The sequence below is a fragment of the Cibotium barometz genome, chromosome 24 (genome assembly GCF_041138505.1).
Source record: "Cibotium barometz isolate CiBa-2024 chromosome 24, ASM4113850v1, whole genome shotgun sequence".
Taxonomy (NCBI): Eukaryota; Viridiplantae; Streptophyta; class Polypodiopsida; order Cyatheales; family Cibotiaceae; genus Cibotium; species Cibotium barometz.
The window spans coordinates 10653391-10678338 of record NC_141069.1 but is presented as its reverse complement, the minus strand read 5'-3'; the positions used below and the strand labels follow the sequence as shown (position 1 = coordinate 10678338).

At 46.9% G+C, this 24948-nt stretch overlaps 1 protein-coding gene across 8 annotated transcripts in view; it reads left to right on the top strand.

Moving 5' to 3' along the window:
• The window catches only part of LOC147624907 (uncharacterized), an 80775-nt gene that overhangs the window by 5124 nt on the left and 50703 nt on the right, over positions 1-24948 (top strand). The gene's annotated exons all lie outside the window — the stretch shown is intronic.

Genomic DNA, 24948 nt, shown 5'->3' with positions numbered 1-24948 from the left:
ATAGCCTCTGTCTCTGGCACTAAATATGGATTGACGACCTTGGTTCCCATCTTGAAGTCTTGGATCGGCTTCATAGTTGTTCCCTTCATTAGGCCCTTGGTTTCTCTCTACTCTTGACATGGCTTTGTCACCCCAAGAAAAATTTCTCAAGAGAAATCCTACTTTGATACCATTGTAAGCCCAGCGGGGCGTGCTGTGACAGATTCCACTACATATCCAATAGAGAGAAATATAGAGAGAGAAGATACAGAGGGGGGGAGAGAAGGGTTTAGGGAACTTTGCATAGGACACACACACTGAGCGGAGAACAAGCCCCGTCCCTTTCAAGAATTTATTCAGGAACAATCCACGGGCTCGTAAGTCAGGATAAATACGTCAATGAATACAAAAGCAAACAAATATGCTGATGTAGAAAGTCGATGTCGAGGCATGAGATCATGATGCCGAGCACACCATAGGGATGACCCACAAGAATCTCTCACGGGGCTAGTTCCAGATTCAATATCCAAAATCCAAGTTCAAATCCAAGTCCAAGGCACCCCAAGCTTGTACACAAGATACACCAGATGACGAAGTATTTGATGTTCAGAAGTAAGTTCTGTGTCCAATCCGAAGTAGAAGCAATCCTCAAAAAGGACGCACCAGGGTGTACGGTTAGGATCAAGTATATGTGGCAGTAGGACAACTGGCGTAGATAACAGTGGGCGGTGGTAGGCGGCGCTGTCGAGTGGCAGGTGGCACACAGGCAACGGCATTGTGTAGGTTAGGCGCCGGCCAGGTGGCAGATAGCAGCCAGACACGTGGCTGGTGACGGTAGGTGGCGGCGGCTCTAGGTACTGTAGGCGGTGCATAGTGGCAGCGGGCGACCACAGTACAGTAGGCAGGTGGCATTTTAGTTGGCGGCAGTCAGGTGATTGTAGGCGGGCACTGGCGGCTCAGGAGGTGTTGAACAGAAGGCGTAGGCGGCGGCAATGGCAGTGTTGTCAGCAGGTGGCGTAGCCAGGCAGTGCACAACAGTTCAGGCAGTAGCGCTAGTGATGGTGGCGCTAGCAGCACACAGGCAGGTGGTGGTTCAGCAAGTGGAGGCAGCTCGTGTTGGCGGCGCTTTAGAACGTACAGTAGCCAGGCGGTTGTGCTATGAGGCACAATATGGACGGCGGCGGTGAGAAACTCCACGCTCCAAGGTTGATGATGATGACAATGATTAACTCCACCCTTCAACGATGAGATTGATGATCATGATGAGGAGCTTCATGCTAGTTTTATACTAGAGGAGGGGTCTTGCCTTTTGCCAAAAAGCTATCCATGCTTTTTGCCTTGCTTTTCTCACTTTACTTTTTACTTTTCAAATATTACTCAAATTAAACCAGCTTTTCAAAGTTCTTTTGTGCTTTGCTTTTTCGGCTTCAGTCCCCTCTTGCCAGTGGTGCTCTTGGCTCGTGGTCAACATAGTTTGACGTTTTGCTTTTATCTGCTTTTTGACCATAATGGAGCTTTTTGACCATAATGGACCTTATGGTCCCTGTCCCCATGCTTCTTCTATCTATTCAATGTCCGGGCAATGGTTCCATCATGTGAAAGGAGTGCTAGGAAGGACAAATAGTTACAATAGCAAACCCTTGGTTCCAATCGCTTCAGCTCTACCTCCCATTGCTTCTGCCACCACGGACTGACGTCTTCACCGTTGACTGTTTTTTCTTCTGTTGCTCTTACGACTTGCCGCCGATCCTTGCCACGTGGAAGCAAGGCTTAAAGCCATTTACAAGCCTTATGTAAGTCACGAACAAGGTGGAGGCCTGCATCCTTCATTCGACTGTACTTGCAGCAAACCCTCGGTTCCGTCCGCTTCGCCTCCACTTGCCATTGCTCTTGCCACGAACTGATTGTTTTCTCTCCCGTTGCTCTTGCCACTAGTTGTCATCTATCCCTGCCGCATGAAAGTAAGGCTTCAAGCCATTTACAAGCCTTATGTAAGGCTTATTAAAAGTCTTATAAGGTTTAGCAAAATCTTATTAAAAGGCTTAATAAAGCCTTCGAATGCCTCTGCGCCGACTCCTAGCAGAAGTGCCACCCGTCAGGTCTTGTTGCTCACACAGGTCTTAATGTGGATCAGATTTCAGACTTTAAGGCTGAGTTACATGATACATTTGAGATGTCAGATCTGGGTCCGTTGCACTATTATTTGGGCCTTCGGTTTAAGTACATACAGAAGCTATACCAGCGTGATGTTGGCATTGTTTTGTTGTAGTCTAAGTATATACAGAAGCTACTAAGAAGGTTTCAGCTTAAAGATTGTAAGCGTGTGGCTACACCAGTTGAGATAGGTGCCAGGCTTCGTCTTCAAGAACCTGGAGATTCATTTGATGCCACATTGTATTAGATGGCTGTTGGATGGTTGATTTATTTATGCAATACGAGACCAGACATTCAGTTTGGGGTCTCACGGTTGAGCAGGCTTATTTACAGCCTAGGTTCTAGGCATTGGCAGGTTGTAAGCGGGTTTTTTGCTACTTACAGGGCACTGAGCCTCTTGGCTTATACTATCCCGGGGGAGTGATTCACAGATGCATGTCTTTGGTGATTTGGATTGGGCTGGTTGTTTATGACACTAGAGTGTCCCCTAGGGGCTTTTGCTTTTGTCTTGGTGGATCATGTATATCATGGCTCAGCAAGCAGCAACCAACACTGGCCACTTGCAGCTGTGAAACTGAGTACAAGACAGCGTTTACAATGTCAATTGAGTGTGTTTGGTGAAATGCCTTATGGCTGATTTGCACAGGCAGTTGCGAGGAATCCCGTGTTTCATGCTCGCACTAAGCATATTGAGGTGCATTATCACTATGTCAGGGAAAGACTCTTTACAAGAGAGATCGGCTTGGCTTATGTACCTACACATGATAACTTGGCAGATTTGTTCACCAAGGCACTTCCTCGTGAAAAGTTCGAAGCTTTCCGCAAAGCTTTGGGCTTGTCCCCTTTCGGGGATTGATAAGCCATCCCTATACATTTTCACTTCATCACTCCAAGGAGGATTTGTTGTCAGATGCAGGGTACTTAGGGGTGAACAGTAGGACCAAATGAGACACTTTTTACCCTCCATAAGAGGGGTTTTTTCCCCGAGATCTATCATCTTATGCATGTGAACCTGCCCTTATTTTACTTATAAGGTTCACTTATATTGTACTTTGGTACTTTATTCAATACATTGTTGTTTGTGCCTTTCCTTATACTCTCACGATTGCTTCTTTGTGTGTGTGGGGGTTTTTGTGCTTGGCTGCAACTTTCATTCCAATAGCAACATTCATCATAATGGATGTTGGGAGTCGGGACAACATACCCGAATGCTATTGGTGGGTAAACCCTAGGTCAGGATAACTAAGGTGGTGCACGATTGGGATAGTGAACAGTTGACACTTTGGGCCCAAGAAAGAACAATGACAATATCATTGGAGCTTGGACTAGAAGGAAGCCTTTGGCTTCTTCAAGCACATGTTAGGACATGTTTTGGTGCTAATTACATGTAATTGGGAGCTCACTCAGGACAAGGTGGTGGACAGGCTTTAATGCATGGATTATGAAATATTACAAATTGGTAGTGCATTTGCTTTATTTGAAGAATATTTCAATGGTATCAAGCTTATATAGTTGTGGACAACTGTTTTATAAGACAGAGAGGGTGCCACCATTTGGTCCCTTCACCGCCAAGGTGTGAACGGGGATTTTCCACAAAAGAAAGCTAAAGCAAGTTTGGCTTGGAAGACGGCTACAGTACATGAGCAACATGGGATTTTATTTATTGAAGTGACTTATAATGCTTATAAGACAGTGTGTCCACACATTATTAAAATCTGGCTGGACATATTATTATTTTGGGCATGGGCCATAGTTACCACGGAACGTCGTTCCGCCTTCCTGGAACGCCGGAACGCCGTTCCGGGCGAAGGCACGTTCTCGGAACGCCGGAACGTTCCACCATTTTTTTTTTGTTTTTTTGTTTTTTTGCGGAACGTTTGTTTTGCTTGCAGAAATGTATGTTCATGTCTTGGGGGAGCAAATATTAGGAAGCATATTTGGCTATCCGTATACAAAAAGTTACATTTTTTTGTGTCATATGCTGACATGTCATATGACGTGGCGTTCCGCGACGTTCCCGATCCGCTCCCGTTCCCGTTCCCGCTCCCGTTCTAGCATCCGACGTTCCCGGAACGTTCCCGTTCCGTGGTAACTATGGCATGGGCACCTACATGAAACTTGGGCTACAAGCCTGGGAAAAGCATAAAGTGGATATTTTGGGCCAGCCCAGCTATTTTTGAGCATTTGGCTCGAGATAGGATAAAGTTTCTTTCTTAATACGGTTGGCTCTTGTGCCCGTATCTGACTTCGGATCGTGGAACTGGATTTATGGCTTTAATGCATGGATTATGAAATATTATAAATTGGCAGTGCATTTGCTTTATTTGAAGAATATTTCAATGGTATCAAGCTTATACAGCTGCGGATAACTGTTTTATAAGACAGAGGGAATGTCACCTTTTGGTCCCTTCACCTCCAAGGTGTGAATGGGAATTTTCCAGAAAAGAAAGCTAAAGCATTTATTGGCAAAGTTTGGCTTGAAAGACGAGTGTGTCCACACATTATTAAAATCTGGTTGGACATATTATTATTTTGGGCATGGAGAGGTGGACAAAAGAAGGCACCTACATGAAACTTGGGCTACAAGCCTGGAAAAGCATAAAGTGGATATTTTGGGCCAGCCCAGCTATTTTTGAGCATACCCTCTCCTGCTCCTTTCAGCGCTGGCCGTACAGCATTCGCCTTTTCTTGCGCTGGTCATACAGGTGGGCTGCTGCTAATCTGTGGTTCTCTCTCCTGCTCCTTTTAGTGCTGGCCGCATGGGTGTGGCCGAGGGTAGCTGGATTTTCTCTTATGCACTAGAGAGCACATGTGGCAGCTGTTGGTATTTCTTCTTCATGAGCCGCCTTCTGGCCACAATTATGGGGCTGTTTTGGAGGAATATGACAGTTTTGAGAGCTCTTATGGGGCTGATTTGAGTCTCCGTTTTTGGGGCTGTTTTTAAGAGACTGTTTATGAGCTGATTTATGGATCGTTTTGAGACAGTTTTTGGACAGTTTTGCCTGACTGATTTGTCTTGATTCTGAGAAGAGAACTCTGTAACATTCTCGTGTATGCTTTGTGGAAAATCTGGTGTTGTATGCACCCGCACCTTGGTTTACTTCTATCTAAATAAAGAAGTTCCTAGGGGGGGGACGGTTCTTCCGGCTTAGTGCGGTGTTATTGTATTGTTTATGGTTCTTCCGCTATGTTTTCAAAGCTCTGTCTGGTATATTTGAAGTGTTGGTCTGTTGTTCCGGGTCCCCAATTTTGGTGACAAAACCTGTCCACAATTATCCAAATAGCATCTTTACCCTGTTGGGTGCATGGTAAATCTATAATGAAATCCATTGTAATAATTTCCCATGGTTGTGTGGGAATTGGCAACGGCTGAAGCAACCCTGCCTTTTGCACGTACATATGCTTGTATGTCCTTCCGTATACCTGGCCAAAAGAAATACCGCTCAATCATGTGCGTAGTAGGCATTATGCCTCTATGACTAGCATATGGAGGAGCATGGCACTCATCCAAAACCTTTTGCCTTATGTTAGACACCACACATAGACAATTATCTTTCATAAGATAACCCATTTTGATCACAAAGGAGGTATGTGCATGATCAGCCATCTAATCAACCCAAATAGTGGCAAAATCAGCATCCATTGTCACGTGCATCCTGCACTTGGATGCCACGTAGACATATCTGTACAAGAAGGTGCAGGACCTGGGGTGGAAAACTGGTTCCATGTGAGCCCAGTCTGGGACGAGTCAGCCAAGGTTCCACTCCAGTCGTCCGAGGTGTGGCGTGCATTGTCTTGCACATGCGTCCAAGGTCAGGTGTGCATTGTCCTGCACATGAAACAGTGCCAGTCCGCGTTGTGAGTCTCCCTCTAGAATGATGTCAGTGGTTTTGTGTATTTGGTATGACATTGGATGCCAAACCTTTGTGTAGACAGGTAGGATTTGCATATAGGGATGGGGCCAGCTCATAGGACTACCCCAAGAACAATTATGTGGGCATGGGGGAGGTGTAGAACCACCCCCAAAGGGCCAGGAGGGCCTTGGTTGTGCCTGCCAGCCATGGGATGGGTTGGAAGGGCTGCCTAGTGCACTTAGGTCCCAAGGTTCTTTGTCTCTCTCGTCATCGAAGCTTGCCATAGTAGGAAAATGCACCTCCTTTCCGGAGTGCAATCTGACCATCCACTATGTGTGCGGGAGACTTCCGGAGGCTGAAAACCAACCGTTCTTCGAGGGACAGGAGTCACTCCGAAAAGGGTGGTCCACCGGAGTCTGAAAACCAACCACACGAGCGAGGAAAAATTTGCTGGTTTCTTGCTGAATCTTTACACTTGAAGTAGGCTCTGATACCACTGTAACATGCGGAAGCTTTGGGGGAGATCAGGAACTTCAATACTTAAAAATTAGCACACTTTTCGCGACGAAATTAACGCACAAAACTGAATGTAGATGTGCAGAAAAATAGAGAGAGAGAGAGAGAGAGAAAGAAAGAAAGAAAGAAAGATTTTATTAACGTCTTTCAAAAGACCGAACTCGGCCTATGAGACAAATCGGAGTACCTGTATGGGGTATCCTCTGTCATCCCAACAAAATGAAAAAGTACTGAATAAAAAAGCTGAATCTGGGTGTGCAGGGGATGGAGCTCTATTACTAGGAGAATGCAAAGCTATATGCATGGAGTATACAATCATGATATGCAACCTAGCTAGCTCCATCCTGTACCATACTGGGGGTATAAAATGGTATACATCAGTGAAGGGGGTGTCCACAGCTCCCTGAAGAACATGCCTGGGTGTGCTTTGAAGCGAGCCAGTCGCTCCGCACCCTCTCTGTGAAACTGAGCTCTGATCTCTGTCATCTCTCTCTGGTATAGGCGTGGTGTCCGAAAGCCAGGTGTCCTCTGTCTCCTGCGGGCTCTAAGTGTCTCTGCTCTCTGGAGAGTAATTCCCTGCCGTGTAGGGGCTGGGAGGGGTATGGATCTCTGAAAAAATGTAGTAATCTGTGTCTGTCGCCCCCCCTCTGGAGCTGTCTGAGCCTGTAATAATGTCTCTCTGTGGTGCTGTATGTCTAGAATGTATCTCCCCAGTATGCGCTGGACTGCTGTCTCAAAGATCTGGCGTAGGGAATGTGGCTCTCTGAATAAAATGGGATATCTCTCTCTGATGGCTGTATATGCTCTGCATCTGCATCTGCATACATAATGCTCCTCACTCTCCACCTCCTCTCTGCACAATCTGCATACCCTCTCCTCTCGGGGGATCCGTGCTGCTCTGCCAGTCTCAATCTCCAATCGGTGTGATGAAACTCTGAGCTGACCAATAGCCACTCGGGAGCCGTGTGGTAAAAAGCCCTCCATGTATCTAGGCCTCTCTATAAATCCATCATCAGTGATACTCATGAAGTGATCTCTGTAGTATAGCATCTTCGGTGGAAGAGGCTGTGTAGGCGATATCCATGTCTCTCGTGTAGAGAGAGAGAGAGAGAGAGAGAGAGAGAGAGAGAGAGAGGACACAGTATTGGGTCCCGAATACCCTTTGTAGGGCCCCCACCACGAATGACGTATTTGCTTTTATTAGAATGATGCAAATCTGAAAATAAAAGACTGAACCTGAACCTTCTTGGCTGAGGGGGATCCTGTGCCCTTGACCTTCAATTCTTCACCCTTTGGCGTTAGCTTCTCCTTGGCTGTCCTGGCCCTTGAGTTAGCTCCAACACTTTGTGAATTATGAGATAGGTGGAACTGAATTATGCCCTGGGTATTTATACCCCTCACTGATCCTGGTCGGCTGGTTTTACCCAGTTGGCTGACTGAAAATAGCATCACGACTGCTAAAGTAGCATTAAATGCTAGAAATTCATGCGCATTCATATCTGGCTGGCTGGCCGGCATGCACATCTGTTATGGGCTGCTGGGCAGCCTGTGTGGGCTGCCCCACACCTGGCCGACAAGCTTTTAAGGGCCTGATGCCCAGCAGTTGGCTAGTCCATGAGGTGTTCTTAAGCCTATATAAGGCTTATATGCTCATTGTTTCATTCATTCAACTCCTTTTGAGTTGGGTCTAGACATAGGACTAGGGATAGGGTTTCTCTACCTTTTCCAGAAGGCAGCCCATGGTTGCAAGGGATTATGTACCTTTCTGTACCATATGAAATACTGAATTTCCAGCTCTCTCTCTCTCTCTCTCTCTCTCTCTCTCTCTCTACTCTCCCTTCTGTATGCATTTTTGCATCAGCATGTTCTAGATGGTGTTTAGGGCTGAAAGAAGCATCTCAGAGCTTCCGCATGTAACATCCATATGGTAAAAATCACGCATGGCAGACAAGTTCCCATGAGAAGCAACCGAGATAGCTACACATACGACTTTCGTAACAATGCATCTACCACTACATTCTTCTTTCCTGGCGTATGTAAGATCTAAAAATGCAACATGGAGAGGAAGTTTGTAATATGCGGAAGCTTCGGAGAAGGATCGGTACTTCAAAACTCAGAAAACAGCACTCTTTTCGCGACGGAATTAACGCACAAACTGAAAGACGATGTGCAGAAAATAGAGAGAGAAGGGGGAGATGGAGGAGGACACAGTATTGGGTCCCAATTACCCTCTGTAGGGCCCCCACCATGGATGGTGTATTTGCTTTATTAGAATGATGTAAATCTGAAACAAATACAAAGTACTTGACCTTTTCTTGGCTGGAAAACCTGCCCTTGACCTTCAGTCCTTCACCCCTTAGCTTTAGCAATGTTCTTGGCTGTCCTGGCCCTTGGTTGCTTGGAGCACTTGGTGAATTATGAGATGGGATGAATGAGATCTTGGCTGGGCTTTTATACCCCCTCTTGCATCCAGTCGGCTGGCTTCAGGAAGCTCCACGACTGAATATTTCAATAAAATACCTTCACACTTTAATAACCCATGTTTTCACACTAGGCAATAATCTGGCCATTCTGCGCATGCTTCTGGGACAGCCCCTGGCTGCTGGGCATGCTGCGCATAGGTGTGGGGACTGCCCCTACACCTGGCCGACTTGCATATTAGGGCTTTGGACCCAGTCGGCTGCCTGTCCAGCAGTAGTACAGCTGGCCGACAGCCCCTCCAGCCCTTGCCTTGGCTGGTGGGCAAGGCTTGGGCCCTCCTGGCCCCTTGGGGGTGGTTCTACACCTCCCCCATGCCCATACTACAAGTGCAAGTGCAAAACCTTCTCACTGGGTAGCCCGATGGGCTGGCCCCTTCTCTACATGCAAACCTACATGCCTACAGAGGCCTGGCATCCAGTTGCAAACCAGATACACAGAACATCTGACATCATTCCAGAGGGAGACTCACAGCGCGGACTGGCACTGCTTCTTGTGCAGGACAATGCACATCCGACCTTGGACTCATGTGCAGGACGATGCACACCTGACCTCGGACAACTGAGATGGATCCCTGGCTGACTCGTCCCGGACTGGGCTCACATGGGACCAGTTCGCCATCCCAGGTCCTGCACCTTCTGTACAGAAATGTCTACGTGGCATCCAAGTGCGGGATGCACGTGACATCCCCTTCTGCTTAACTTGACGGAAGCTGCATAGCCTCCAAATAATCCGTCAATAATGCCGGATAGTCTTCGAAAAATTCTTTGTCGAGCCATACCGCTTCATGAGTTCCTCGGTCTTGAAACTTCGTGAGGAACTGTCGTAGTCTTCGGCCTGAGCCATGCTTGAAACGGTGCAGAAGGATCTGTTCTGGAACCATTACTTTCCGCTTCGTCTTTGACCTCTGAAGGGGGTGGACCTGCATATGGCTTTAACCAACTGACATGAAATACATCGTGCATAGTCCAACTCGGAGGTAGCTTTAACTGCATAGACACCTCATTAATCTTTTTCCGGATGGGGAATGGTCCGAAGCTCCTGAAAGACAACTTTGGGCATCGCTTGCCCACCTGCTTTAATCTTTGCTTCATAATCCGAAGATATACCCAATCTCCTTCCGAAAACTTCATGTCCCTTCGGTCTTTATTGGCCTGTCGAGTGTAGGCCTCTTGCGCTTTAGCCAATCTGTCTTTAACGGACTCTAGGATCTCCTGGTAAGACTCCGTCACTCTGTTCGCCTCTGGTACTGAAGACGACGTCCTGGTTAACAACGACTGGAAAGGCCTTCCAAACGCTGCCTCATATGGAGTCCTGCCAATAGCTGAAGAAAAAGAGTCATTCAAAACAGCTTGAACTAAAGGCAAAAACGATTCCCACTTACCTTGCTGATCGTGGACATAACACTTCAGCACATCAAAGGCCAACTGGTTGTATATCTCTGTCTGGCCATCTGTCTGTGGGTGAAATGCATTGGAAAAATTCAACTTAGTACCAAAATTATCAAACAATGCCCTCCAAAAATGACTGGTAAACTTGGCATCTCGGTCTGACACTATGGTCCTAGGAATCCCACCAATCGGGTACCAATGCCGAATGAAAAGCTAGGCAACATCCTCGGCGGTCACATTGGCCCTGCAAGGAATAATCATCACAAATTTGCTGAACCTGTCAACAATAGTCAAACACTGTGTATTACGCTTACTCGGACTGGGAGGCAGATTTGTGACAAAGTCCATCGAAATGTCTTGGAAAGGACCCTCAGGAATTGGCAAAGGCTGTAACAACCCTATCTTCTTTCCACGAGGAGCTTTCACCTTTTGACAAATGTCACAGCGTTGTACATATGTAAACACATCACGCCTCATCTTTGGCCAATAGTATTGCCGTTCTAATTTCTCCAGAGTCGAATTCATGCCCCTATGACCACCTGTAATGGCGTCATGGGCATCATGGAGAAGAGCTGCCCGAAATGATTTCATGACACACAGTCGGCCTTTGTAGTAAAGCCAACTATCGCGTATCAGAAAATGGCATGGTCCTGTGGCATCCAATGCCTGTTCCCACTGCGTACCGAATTCCTCGGAATCCGCGTACGTGTGCTTCATGTCTTCTAGTCCTGTACCAACAAGGGCAAGTCTAGTGGTCTGAATCGCAGATACTTGTCCCTTCCTGCTCAAAGCATCGGCCACTGGATTGGCCTTTCCTGGAAGGTACTTAATCATTCCACCGAACTGCTGGAATATTTGACTCCAGCGGTGTTGTCGATCACTCCACTGTGCACTTGGCATCGTCTGAATCCAGCGCAATGCCTGATGGTCAGTGCGAACCTCGAAGTCACGGCCATACAGAAAATGTTTCCAATGTTTCAAGGCCTGAATGACTGCTAGGAGTTCACGATCATAGACTGAGTAATTCTTTTCGGCGGGCAGTAACTTACGAGACATGTAAGCTACTGGATGACCATTCTGTTGCAATACACCTCCAATTGCGATGTTACTCGCATCGGTGATCACCTGAAATGGTTCGTCCCACGTGGCAAGGGCTAAACAAGGCGCTTCAGACAAAGCCACCTTGAGGTTCTGGAATGCCTCCAACGCTCGTGGAGTCATTCGAATCTTGTGCCTCCTTGTTTTCACTCCCTTTAGCAGATCGGTGAGGTCTGCCGAGAGATCAGAAAACTTGTCAATGTGGGTGGAATATGCCTGGCATATATCCACAAATGATCTAATGTCATAAGCAGTCTGAGGTACTTCCCAGTTAACAATCTCGGCCACTTTAGCCGGATCAAGTCGAATGCCTTCGGCACTGATTATATATCCCAAGTAATGTACCTGGAACAGATAAAATTCTGATTTCTTTTCATTGATATAGAGCTCGTTGCTTTCCAGCAACTTAAGGACTTTCTCCACATCAATGTCATGCTGCTCAACTGTAGCTGAAAATATGAGTATGTCGTCCAGAAATATGAACACACACACTCCAATCAACTCCCGGAAAATACGCATCATCATGCGGTTAAATGTAGTTGGGGCGTTCGTCAAACCAAATGGCATGACCACAAATTCATAGTGGGCCCGTTCTGTACGGAAAGCTGTCTTGGGGATGTCCCCCTCAACAATCCGAACCTGGTGGTACCCACTCTTTAAATCCAATTTAGAGAACACCTTAGCTCCATTCAGCCTCTCGAGAATATAGTCAATTCGAGGCATCGGGAATCTGCTCTTGATAGTCAGCTTGTTGAGTGCACGATAATCGACACACAACCGAGAAGACCCATCTTTCTTCTTGACAAATAAGATCGGTGCTGCAAATGGCGACACGCTGGGGCGGATGAAGCCAGCTTGCAACAATTCTTGGAGTTGGCGGTCCAACTCCGATTCCATTGCCTTAGAAAGGCGATACGGAAACTTGCTCGAGGGTTCCGAGCCTGGGAGGAGGTCAATCTTGTGATCCTCCGGTCTAGACGGGGGAAGCTGGGGAGGGAGACTGTCCCGAAGAAAAATCTTCTGGAACTTTTCATGGAGAACCGAGTACTTCTCGGAAGCACTGGCCACCGTCTGGGCTGTTTGGATGTAAATCATCGCACACTGTGCGCCTTTCCTGACTGCTCGCTTAGCCTGCAAGTGGCTTATGAGCGGAAAGTTTGGAATACCTGGCTCACACTTAATGGTCACCGGGGTGTTTGACACATTCCGATCAATCTGGAACGTGTGCTTGTCCCACTTGACATCAGGAAGAAACTTGTGAAACCACTGGATACCCAAAATTATGTCTGCTCCTACAAGAGGGGCAACCATAAAGTCACGCACAAACTCTATGCCCTGAATTACTAACTTAGCACCTAGAGCTTCATACTTGACGCTCGTTGTCATACCTGTGCTAAAACCCTCAACTTGTTTGTCCACCGGAGTTAGCTCGAAACGGGCACGCCTAGCGGCCTCTTCCGTGATCACATCCTCCGTGCTGCCGTTGTCAAACAAGACGACTCTCTGGCCACCTATGTAGCCAAAGGACTTGAGCAATTCGTTGCGCTCATACTCCTGGTCATGGGCGCCCTTCTGCTTATCTTCGAGCTCCCGGCTAATAATTGCTCCAACTGAAGCACCGGGGGTTGAAGAAGTAGGGGTAGCCGCTGGGATCTGTGGGGGAGCTGTGCTCACCACGGAAGCTGTGGAGGCGGCGGCGGCCTTTGGAGGCTTCTTCGGACAATCCCGAGAAGTATGTCCTTTTGTGTGACAAAAGTAACATCTACCCTCCTTCCTGTACTGAGAAAGCTCCTCAGCACTCAACTTGCCACCTGTCTTGCCAGCCTCCGCTTTCTGGTCTGGAGTAAGCTTAGACGCATTGTTCGAGTTCTTGGAGCCAGAGGCTCCCGGGCTCTGTCCTGGGGAAGACCCCGTCTGGTTCTGGCTTTTGCCCCCCGAGGCGTTAGCCTTGGGAGAAGCCGGCTGGGAAGTTTTGGGCTTGCCACCATTGTGTTTCATTTCTGCACTCTGCGCAAGCGAGAGTGCGTCCTCAAAGGTGGCTGGTCTAAACATACGCACCTCCCATTGGATTTGCGTGTCCAGGCGATACAAAAACTGCCCTTTCTTGTCCGTATCAGATAAGCCTAATTGCAGACACAAGGTCGAAATTCTATTGGCAAACTGAAGGACTGGTTGCGCGTTCTGACGCGCTCCCCTGAACTCGTCTTCGAGTCGCTCAAGGTAGTGGGGCGGTAAAAACCGCTGCTTAAGGTCACGGACGAACTCGTCCCACCCATAAGCTGCCATACCTGATCTGGTGTGGGCATGAGCCCACTGAGTTCACCAAGGAATGGCCTCACCTTCCAAATACCAACTGGCTAAGATCACTTTGTCAATATCTGATTTCCTAACTGCGGCAAAGTAAGCTTCAAATCGATGTAACCATGAATACAGAGTAGTGGGATCGAGTTTACCATTATACTTACTGAAATTCATTTTCTCGGGAAAATGATTCGAGGGCGCCGCCGGTGTCAATCTGGCGTCCAAGGCTCTGAGGTAACGCTCGTGTTCCACTCGTCGCATGGCGTCGTCTTCGCGTTGTCGAATCTCCAATGCGCGCAACTGCATCTCAAGCAAGGAGCTTGGCTGCGGCTGTGACCCCTCGAGAGGGTCCCTGTGACGAGGATCTGGTATCTGGGGTACGGAAGGAGAGGGAGGAGGAGATGGAAAACGCGACGCTGGAGAGCGAGAACGCTCCTCCAGAGCCAAAATCCGCGCCTTATGCTCATCCAACTTGGTTGTCTGGTCTGCGATTGCTCGCATCATCTGCTGGAACATGTCTTGTACACTCAAGCCGGGTGCCCTCGCTGGGCTGCCTGGTGCACTCTGGTCCCATGGTTCTGGTTCTCTCTCGTCGCCGAAGCTCGCCATAGCGGGAATATGCAATTCCTTTCCGGAACGCAATCTGACCATCCACTATCTGTGTGGGAGACTTCCGGAGGCTTCCGGAGGCTAAAAACCAACCGTCCTTCGAGGGACAGGAGTCACTCCGAAAGGGGTAGTCCACCGGCGTCTAAAAACCAACCACACGAGCGAAAAAATTTTCTGGTTTTCTTTGCTGAATCTTTGTCCTTGAAGTAGGCTCTGATACCACTGTAATATGCGGAAGCTTCGGAGAAGGATCGGTACTTCAAAACTCAGAAAACAGCACTCTTTTCGCGACGGAATTAACGCACAAACTGAAAGACGATGTGCAAAAAATAGAGAGAGAAGGGGGAGATGGAGAAGGACACAGTATTGGGTCCCAATTACCCTCTGTAGGGCCCCCACCACGGATGGTGTATTTGCTTTATTAGAATGATGTAAATCTGAAACAAATACAAAGTACTTGACCTTTTCTTGGCTGGAAAACCTGCCCTTGACCTTCAGTCCTTCACCCCTTAGCTTTAGCAATGTTCTTGGCTGTCCTGGCCCTTGGTTGCTTGGAGCACTTGGTGAATTATGAGATGGGATGAATGAGATCTTGGCTGGGCTTTTATACCCCCTCTTGCATCCAGTCGGCTGGCTTCAGGAAGCTCCACGACTGAATATTTCAATAAAATACCTTCACACTTTAATAACCCATGTTTTCACACTAGGCAATAATCTGGCCATTCTGCGCATGCTTCTGGGACAGCCCCTGGCTGCTGGGCATGCTGCGCATAGGTGTGGGGACTGCCCCTACACCTGGCCGACTTGCATATTAGGGCTTTGGACCCAGTCGGCTGCCTGTCCAGCAGTAGTACAGCTGGCCGACAGCCCCTCCAGCCCTTGCCTTGGCTGGTGGGCAAGGCTTGGGCCCTCCTGGCCCCTTGGGGGTGGTTCTACACCTCCCCCATGCCCATACTACAAGTGCAAGTGCAAAACCTTCTCACTGGGGTAGCCCGATGGGCTGGCCCCTTCTCTACATGCAAACCTACATGCCTACAGAGGCCTGGCATCCAGTTGCAAACCAGATACACAGAACATCTGACATCATTCCAGAGGGAGACTCACAGCGTGGACTGGCACTGCTTCTTGTGCAGGACAATGCACATCTGACCTTGGACTCATGTGCAGGACGATGCACACCTGACCTCGGACAACTGAGATGGATCCCTGGCTGACTCGTCCCGGACTGGGCTCACATGGGACCAGTTCGCCATCCCAGGTCCTGCACCTTCTGTACAGAAATGTCTACGTGGCATCCAAGTGCGGGATGCACGTGACAAAGTTGGCTGCTTATACGCTTCTCTGACAATTTAGTTTGGGTAAGAAAATACCTCAAAACTCTGGTGATCTATCTTCACAATGAAATTAGCTCCAAGAAGGTAATGTTTCCATATGGTTAGTGCATGAATTACAACGAAGAGCTCTTTCTTATAAATGCCAAGAGAACTCTGCATTATGCAATCTATGGCTCTCATAAGGCACGGCATGTCTCTGTTAATTTAAGATAGCTCCTTTGCAATTTCCAGATGCATCACATTCCATATTGAATGGCTTTTGTAAATCCGGAATGATCAACACTGGACCATGTAGTTACATCTTTCAATTTGCACCAACAGAAAATTGCAGCCCATATTGCAGGTATTGCGCGTGTACATTTTCAGTCTTCAATGACATTTGATATACATTTTGACCACTGCCATAAACATTGCATTCTTCACGGGCTACATACGATACACCTACAAGGCGTGCAGTTGCCGATGGTTCCTCTCTAATTATACGAGGATTCATTCTCTTAGACGTGCTCTTGTTCAACCACCTGTGGGATAGTTGCATTTTCTCCATAAGCACCCTCAGTACGAGCCAAGTATACATGTGCTATATCCCTCGGTTGCATGTGCAACTCTTGCAAGAGCTATCACTGCCATGGCATGATCCATAAATGATTCAGCTTTCTTGGCCTTCAAACAATCATGTACCAATGGATCCTGGCAGTAATGCTTCAATTCTGAGCCTGCATATGGGTAAGTTTAGCCCTTAAGGCTATGGATTCTCCTTCATGCATTTTCTCTTTACCACAGGATGGCTGTCCCACATGTTCTTGTCCCCTCGTATGTACCACATGAGTATGTAAAGCATTGGAAGCGGGCATATCATTGTCTCTACCTCTTGTGTTGGTGAAACCGGCCTTTGGTAGAAACCAAAGTGCGGTAGACTAGCAGTCACCCTTCCAATTGTAGTCCAAACAAGTAACAAATTAGCAAGAGCTAGAATGCTCCAGAACTAAAACAATTCAATGGAATGTATAACCGAGTACAACAAAGCCTGTCAAAGAAAGTAAACCTGCATGTCCAATCTGGCAGCCCTCAAGACCTCTTAACATAGAGGATTCACATACAGATCTGTGTCCCACAAAAGCAACACACTGTGTTTTCCTCTGATTAACCAAGACAATTCAACAGGGCAGCCTTGAGCATACATCTAGCTGTTCCATGAACACGGCTTCAAACTCAGCCTAAATACAAATCCACTGTCCAATCTTTGTTTCCACCCTTCAAACTGCCATACCCCTCCTCTCACAAAGGGCCAGAAGAAACAACTCTGTAGCAAACATAAGCCAATGGGAAAAAAAGAAAGAAAGATATGTTCAGAGTTTACCAATTTTTATGCGCAGTTCTGCACCAGAGGGATTGACGGTACCAGTATGTACTTGCAGCTGCTTGCATCAGCAACTTTGCATCACACGTGTGCACTTGTCTGTACGGATCTGTACTTGCAGCACATGTGTGTACTTGTCTGTACTTGCCCCCCTTGCAGCCACCTCAGAACAGTACTTGCAGCAATCTTCTTCAAGCGCCGCCTGCACCTGATGATGCGCCGCCTGCAATTGTTCAGGACTGAACAGTCCCACCTGTACCTGTTGGGCAGGAATGCAGTACCTGCTTGTACCTATCTGTACAGGTCTGTGCCTGGTCGCCCTGCAGTCGCCTGTACCAGATAGTGTGCAGCTGTTGCCTGTGCTAGTTGTCGTACAGCAGCCGTCGCCTGTACCAGTTGTACGAGACTGCACTGTACCTGACTGTACCTGCTGTCCGTACTCTGGTTGCCAGCACCGCTTGTACCAGCCTGCAGCACCCGTACTAGTCTGTACTAGCCTTCTCACAGCTGCTGTACTGTACAGCTACTCTCCACGCAGGAAAACCAGCAGTACTCTATGTAGCCAGCCGACTGTTTTTCCCTTCTCCTCCACGCAGCCAACTTGCACGACCTCTCTCCAAAAGCGAGAGAGAGAGAGAGAGAGAGAGAGAGAGAGAGAGAGAGAGAAAAGAAAGAGGCGTGTATCTCCAAAAGTGGAGTGGCCCTCCTTCCATAAATATCTTAGGCCCCTTTTTAATGTTCATTAAAGTTTCTATGGGCCACTTATGCCTAGGGGCCACCCAAGGTTAAAACATTATAACTAATAAATCCCTTGGTCCCCCTTCACACTTGGGGATGTCCACACATATAACTATTTGTCCGGGCACCCAAATATGAATCATTAAATATTTATCTTGCTCACCAACCACCATGCTGACACTCATGCTGTTCCACTTTCACAGGGTCATGACATACCCCCCTCTTGAAAAATGGCAAGCATCCTCGATTGCAATTTGGTGATACAGCAAAATATCCAAAGTGAAATGTACAATATGGCAAGATCAGCGTCCCAATCTCTCTAAGCCATGCATATGTAACAACATTGAACCATACACAACCACAACATCCAATGTGACTAGTACACATATATCATAGAAGTCCCATAAACAGATGTACTGTCAGCCATCAGTACCTTCGGGTGAGACAAAAACTGCACCAAGCGACCTCTAGATGCCATTTGAGCCTGTCTGTATCAAGGGAGTGGAGGTGCTACCCCCCTCTTGAGCATCAGGTAATACTTCAGACCCATGCTCTGCTGAACTTGAATGAGCCGTAACAAGAGTCGGCTCTAACTCAAAGGCATCGAGATAATGCTGCAAAACCTGAGGTGAATCTGTAAGTCACCTTCCTCCATCCACTTCGCATCCATGAGTGAATAGTTCTTGAACTTCACTAGATAGCGACGGGAAACTTTACCTGGTACCTTTCTTTCCTTATGTGCCAGTATCTGCTCTGGAATAAGAACCTCATCAAGTTCCTCAACTTCTGGCTAAGCCTCATCTGATACATCCTCAGGCACATCCCCGTGGAAAGGTCTAAGTAGACTCACATGAAATGCATTGTGAATCTTCCAGTGATCTGGTAGCTTCAAGCGATAGGCCACGTCACCAATCTTTTCCAATACCTGAAAAGGTCCATAATAGCGCATGCTCAACTTAGGGAATAAGGGCTCTTTACCCTTTTTTCAAATCGCAAAAGAACCCAATGCAAACTCTAATGCACGTCTGTGACGGTCTGCTGCTTTCTTTTGCTTTTGCTGAGTTTTCTGGAGTGCCAACTTAACTCTCCGATAAGCTTCATCCAGGTTCTCCACAAACTGATCTGCCTCAAAGATCTTATCCTTTGTGTGCAAAATAGGTGGTACCTTCTTCCCTCCTTCCACAATCTCAAAAGGCGCCTTGCCCGTTGAGGTATGGACGGTGTTGTTATATGCAAACTCCACCAAAGGAAGATACTTTTCCCATTGTTGCTTGTGCTCTGACACATAACACTTAAGAAGATCTAACACTGTAGAATTAGCCTCTTCCGATTGACCATCTGTTTGTGGATGAAACGAAGATGAAAACTTGAGAGTTGTACCCATGTTGTCAAACAACCCTCTCCAAAATAAACTTGTCATCTGTGGATCACGGTCACTGATGATAGACGAAGGCAAGCCATGATACTTGAAGATGTTCGCCATGAACAACTTCACCATATGATCAACTTTGATCGTCTTACGCACGGGAATGAAATGAGCCTGCTTACTGAACCTGCAGACGATAGTCCAAATACCATCATTCCCCGTTTGTGTCCGTGGAAGATCAAATATAAAATCCATGGCAATGCTCTCCCATGGTCTATCTGGAATAGGTGAAGGCTGAAGTAACCCTGGTGTCTTTTGACGGTCAAACTTCACCTTCTGACATACGATGCATTGCCTAACAAAAGCATCAACATCTCTTCTCAAGGTTGGCCAATAAAAGAAAGTCTCAACTGCTTTTACCGTGGCATCAATACCTCTATGACCCGCATACGGTGGAGCATGACTTTCAATCATAACCTTGAGTTGTAATTGCCTGGTAACACGCAGTCTACCATGCATCAACAAAAAACCATCTCGGAGAGTATAATGATCATGCCATTGACCCTCAGACATCTGATCATAGAGCCTTCCAAAGTCCTCATCATGGGCATACTGCTCTTTCATTTCATCAAGCTCATGATGATAAGCAAGTGAAACTGCTGAGACCTGTGGTTTGCGTGACAAAGCATCTGCCACAACATTCTTTTTGCCTTCCACATGCACAATCTGGAAGTGGAACATAGACAAAAAATTGGCCCATCGCATATGCTTCTCAGAAAGTTTAGTTTGCGTGAGGAAATAACGCAAGGCCTGATGATCTGTCTGCACAGTGAAATCAGCCCCAAGCAAATAGTGTTTCCATGTAGAAAGAGCATGAATTACAGCCAACATCTCTTTCTCATAAACTTGCAAATGCTTCTCGGCATTCTGCAATATACGACTCTCATAGGCTATCACATGTGGCTTCACAAGATTGCTACCCCCGGCATTCATGCCCATCATAGGGTCAATATTGCCAGTTCCCACACCTGGCATTCCATACATTCCAGCCATGTTTCCAAACATACCACTATGCATTCCGGGCTGCATGCCCCCATACATGTTTCCTTGCATTCCAGGCTGCATGCCCCCAAACATGTTTCCTTGCATTCCGGACTGCATACCACCATACATATTCCCTTGCATACCAGGCTGAAAACTAGCTCCAAAATTCCGTGGAATACCCATGCCTCCCCGAGGATAACCCCCAGTCATGGATTGGAACACAGAGCCACCACCAAAATAGCGTGGATGCATAGACTGCTGTGGAATAGATGGCTGTCCGAAAAAGGAACTCTGTGAGTTGGCACCAAAAGCATGTTGCATGTTCAGAAACTGTCCAAAAGATGGATCCTGTGGGAAGGCACCACTATTGCCCTGAGGTGGGTTCTTAGAATGCACTTTCTTCTTCTTCTTTTCAGGCTCAGAACGGGATCTCATAAATTCAGCAAACTTCTCACTTTGAGTGAGCTGCATAAACACATCCATTACACCTGCCAAACGATTTTTAAACTGAGCATCATCTTCCTCTTTACTAGGCATGTCTTCCGGTTGTGTTACATCCTCATATTGTGCATCTATTGCAGCCTGTTCTCCTGCAAGAATTTCCTCAGATTCATTTCTCTCAAGAGAGGCCTCTTGCTCTTCCTCTTCATCATAAAAATATTCATCTTCTGTGTCTGACATGCTGCTGAATTTTTCAGCAATGACACGTTCCTCGAGACAACCACGAGCTCACCCCCTTAAGAAAGTTGATGATGGGTCCCAGCAACGGAACCTTGAAACCGGCCTCTGGTAGAAACCAAAGTGCGGTAGACTAGCAGTCACCCTTCCAATTGTAGTCCAAACAAGTAACAAATTAGTAGGAGCTAGAATGCTCCAGAACTAAAAGGAAATCGACACCTGTTGGCCCCAAAGCTTGGCGCCCCTTTCGGTATTTCTTTATTCAAATTCAATGGAATGTATAACCGAGTACAACAAAGCCAGTCAAAGAAAGTAAACCTGCATGTCCAATCTGGCAGCCCTCAAGACCTCTTAGCATAGAGGATTCACATACAGATTTGTGTCCCACAAAAGCAACACACTGTGTTTTCCTCTGATTAACCAAGACAATTCAACAGGGCAGCCTTGAGCATACATCTAGCTGTTCCATGAACATGGCTTCAAACTCAGCCTAAATACAAATCCACTGTCCAATCTCAGTTTCCACCCTTCAAACTGCCATACCCCTCCTCTCACAAAGGCCCAAAAGAAACAACTTTGTAGCAGACATAAGCCAGTGGAAAAAAAAGGAAAGAAAGATATGTTCAGAGTTTACCAATTTTTATGCGCAGTTCTGCACCAGAGGGATTGATGGTACCAGTCTGTACTTGCAGCTGCCTACATCAGCAACTCTGCATCACACGTGTGCACTGGTCTGTACGGATCTGTACTTGCAGCACATGTGTGTACTTGTCTGTACTTTCTCCCCTTGCAGCCACCTCAGAACAGTACTTGCAGCAATCTTCTTTAAGCGCCGCATGCACCTGTTCAGAACTGAACAGTCCCGCCTGTACTTGCTGGCCAGGATTGCAGTACCTGCCTGTACCTGTCCGTACAGGTCTGCACCTGGTCGCCCTGCAGTCGCCTGCACCTGTCCGTACAGGTCTGCGCCTGGTCGCCCTGCAGTCGCCTGTACCAGATAGTGTGCAGCTGCCGCCTGTGCCAGCTGTCGTACAGCAGCCGTCGCCTGTACCAGCTGTACGGGACTGCATTGTACCTGATTGTACCTGCTGTCCGTACTCTGGTCGCCAGCACCGCATGTACCAGCCGTCAGTCAACTTGCAGCACGTGTACTAGTCTGTACTAGCCTTCTCACAGCTGCTGTAATGTACGGCTACTCTCCGCGCAGGAAAACCAGCAGTACTCTCTATGCAGCTAGCCGACTGTTTTTCCCTTCTCCTCCACGCAGCCAACTTGCACGACCTCTTCCCAAAAGCAAGAGAGAGAGAGAGAGAGAAGAAAGAGGCGTGTATCTCCAAAAGTGGAGTGGCCCTCCTTCCATAAATATCTTAGGCCCCTTTTTAATGTTCATTAAAGTTTCTATGGGCCACTTATGCCTAGGGGCCACCCAAGGTTAAAACATTATAAATAATAAATCCCTTGGTCCCCCTTCACACTTGGGGATGTCCACACATATAACTATTTGTCCGGGCACCCAAATATGAATCATTAAATATTTATCTTGCTCACCAACCACCATGCTGACACTCATGCTATTCTACTTTCACAGGGTCATGACAGTTGGCATCTTCAACATTCATTGTATGGTTGTCCGTAGTGTTCTAAGTGTAGGAATAGCTAGTTTTCGTGGGGATCGTCTTTCACGATGGAGCTGAAAGAGAACTGTGTACTCTAATACGAGTTTAATTCCGCCGGTCGGTGTGGAATGTTTGGTTGAACACAATGGTAATCAATACACTTAAATACACTTAAGATTTAATGGACAACAAGTACAATACAAGATTTAATTTGCTGAATTGACAAGAGACGCACAATGAGCCGGAATGGCCGGCCCCTTCTCAAATACTGTATATTGATCATGGGCATTTCTAACCAAATTTTCATAACAATGCATATGAATACAATATTGTAAACAATACAATTCCTTCGCAATAAAAGTCTTCAAGTGGTTACAGTGAATCCTAGGAAAGCTTCCCCTATGGTTCAACTTGAGAAAGGAAGGCTGAAATTAGGATTTTCGGCCAAAAGACTAAAAATTACAGAAAATAAAAGGGTTGTTTTACTGAATTTGAGCCATTGGGAGTGCATAGGGGAGTGAATACGGCCTAGAAACACTCTTGGAAGCTTGGAAAACACTCTAACAAGCTTGGATATTGTGTAGGGAAGGAGAAAGTGCATAAAATACAACCAAAAGGCCTCTAGAAGTGGGCGTCAACTTCTAGAGAGAGGGGAGAAGAAAGAGATGATGAGATATCCACCTAAGGTACAAGGCATAGAGAGAGTGAGTAGGGGTCCAAGGGAAAGCCGATACTTGGCTGGTTGCTCTCTTTGTACAAAGGGGATAGGGTTTGGGCGATGTACATTGAGCTTTGTCCACCTCGGGACATCAGTGTATGCGGTTTTCAGTCTTCAGCTTTCAGCTTTGTTATGTTTTGTGATGTTTCCCTTTATTTAAGTGTAGTGAGTGTTATTTACAGGATGATGCCCAAAACGTACTCACACCTAGCGGGGTGAATTACAGTGTCCAGTGAGTTTGATGTCCCATCTAACTACACTTGTAAACTCAATTGAACTTCGTAATATAGTAAAGGATTCTAATTATGAAGTGTTCCAATGTGTTCTAGATAGTTATACAAGCTTTGAAAACTTGATGACGTTATTTTGGGTTGAGTATGTATGATGATGGAGAGCCTTGTGATGCCACTCTTTACAGCTATGCGGTTGGCTGCCTCATATACTTGTGTAATACAAGGCCAGACATTCAGTCTGGAGTGTCCCAATTGAGCAAATTTATGCGTAGCCCAACGACAAAGCATTGGCAAGCTCTTAAGCGTGTGTTCAAGTACTTAAAGAGCACCCAATCTCTTGGTTTGTTCTATGCCACGGGGGGTGATTTTCAGCTCCATGTTTGAAGTGATTTAGATTGGGCTGGTGATTATGACAAAAGGCAATCCACAATTGCTTTTTCCTTGGGAGCTCATGCATATCATAGTTGATCAAAAAGCAACCTACCGTGGTTATATCTTCATGCGAAGAATTGTGGCTATATCTTCATGTGAAGATGAGTACATAGTAGCTTTCACTACTACAATTGAGTGTGTATGGTTGGGGAGATTGATGACAAATCTTCATGGTATACCCACTCCCATTCTCACTCACAATCAAAGTGCTATGGCTATAGCACCGAATCCAATCTTCCATGCTCCCACCAAGCACATATAAATTATCACTATGTCAGAGGGGAGCCCAACTTCCCAAGATCCAACTATCCAATAGCTGATTACCACCTTAGGCAGGTGCCTAGCACTTCCCAAGAGTCTCCCTGCTTGATTCTTCACAGAAAATACTAGGGGCAAGTACAAGACTTGTTCTTCTTCACCTCCAAGCTTCAATAATACCCTTCTCTTGTGATTTCATGCCAGAAAGGGGTACAAATCAGGTTCAGCAGCAGTCTGGCAGCAATAGAGAGCTCCCAAGCATAGCAAATGTGTAGAGAAATGGTTGGAATTGCTGGTAGTACAGCTCTAATGCTGCCACACAGCTTTGGGCTGCCTAAAAAGGGGCTGAAAACAGGTTGTACAGCAATAGCTATGCCAAGAAGGGGCTGAAATCAGATTGTGCAGCTATTGGGGCACGAGAAGGGGGCTGAAAACAGGGCGCCTAGCTGAGGGCAGTGCTAGGAGAGGGCTGGCGTAGGGAACCCAGCTCTAGGCATCAAGTAGATGAGAGGAAAATGGAATGAATGAGTTTCTCTTAGCTGGTAGGTGCTCTTTTAGACTTGGGTGGGGTAGATAGCTTTACATGCTAGTGGATGAGATTACATGCAAAAAGGTGAGGTTGCATGACCTTGCATTGCTTGTATGGTTGCATGGGCTTGCATGAGCTTGCATGTAGCATGCATGCAAGTAGGTAGGCTTGCATGTGACATGCATGCATGAAGGTAGCTTCGCATGTTGCATGCATGTAGATAACTTTGCATGTAGGTGGGCTTCCATGTCACATGGATGCA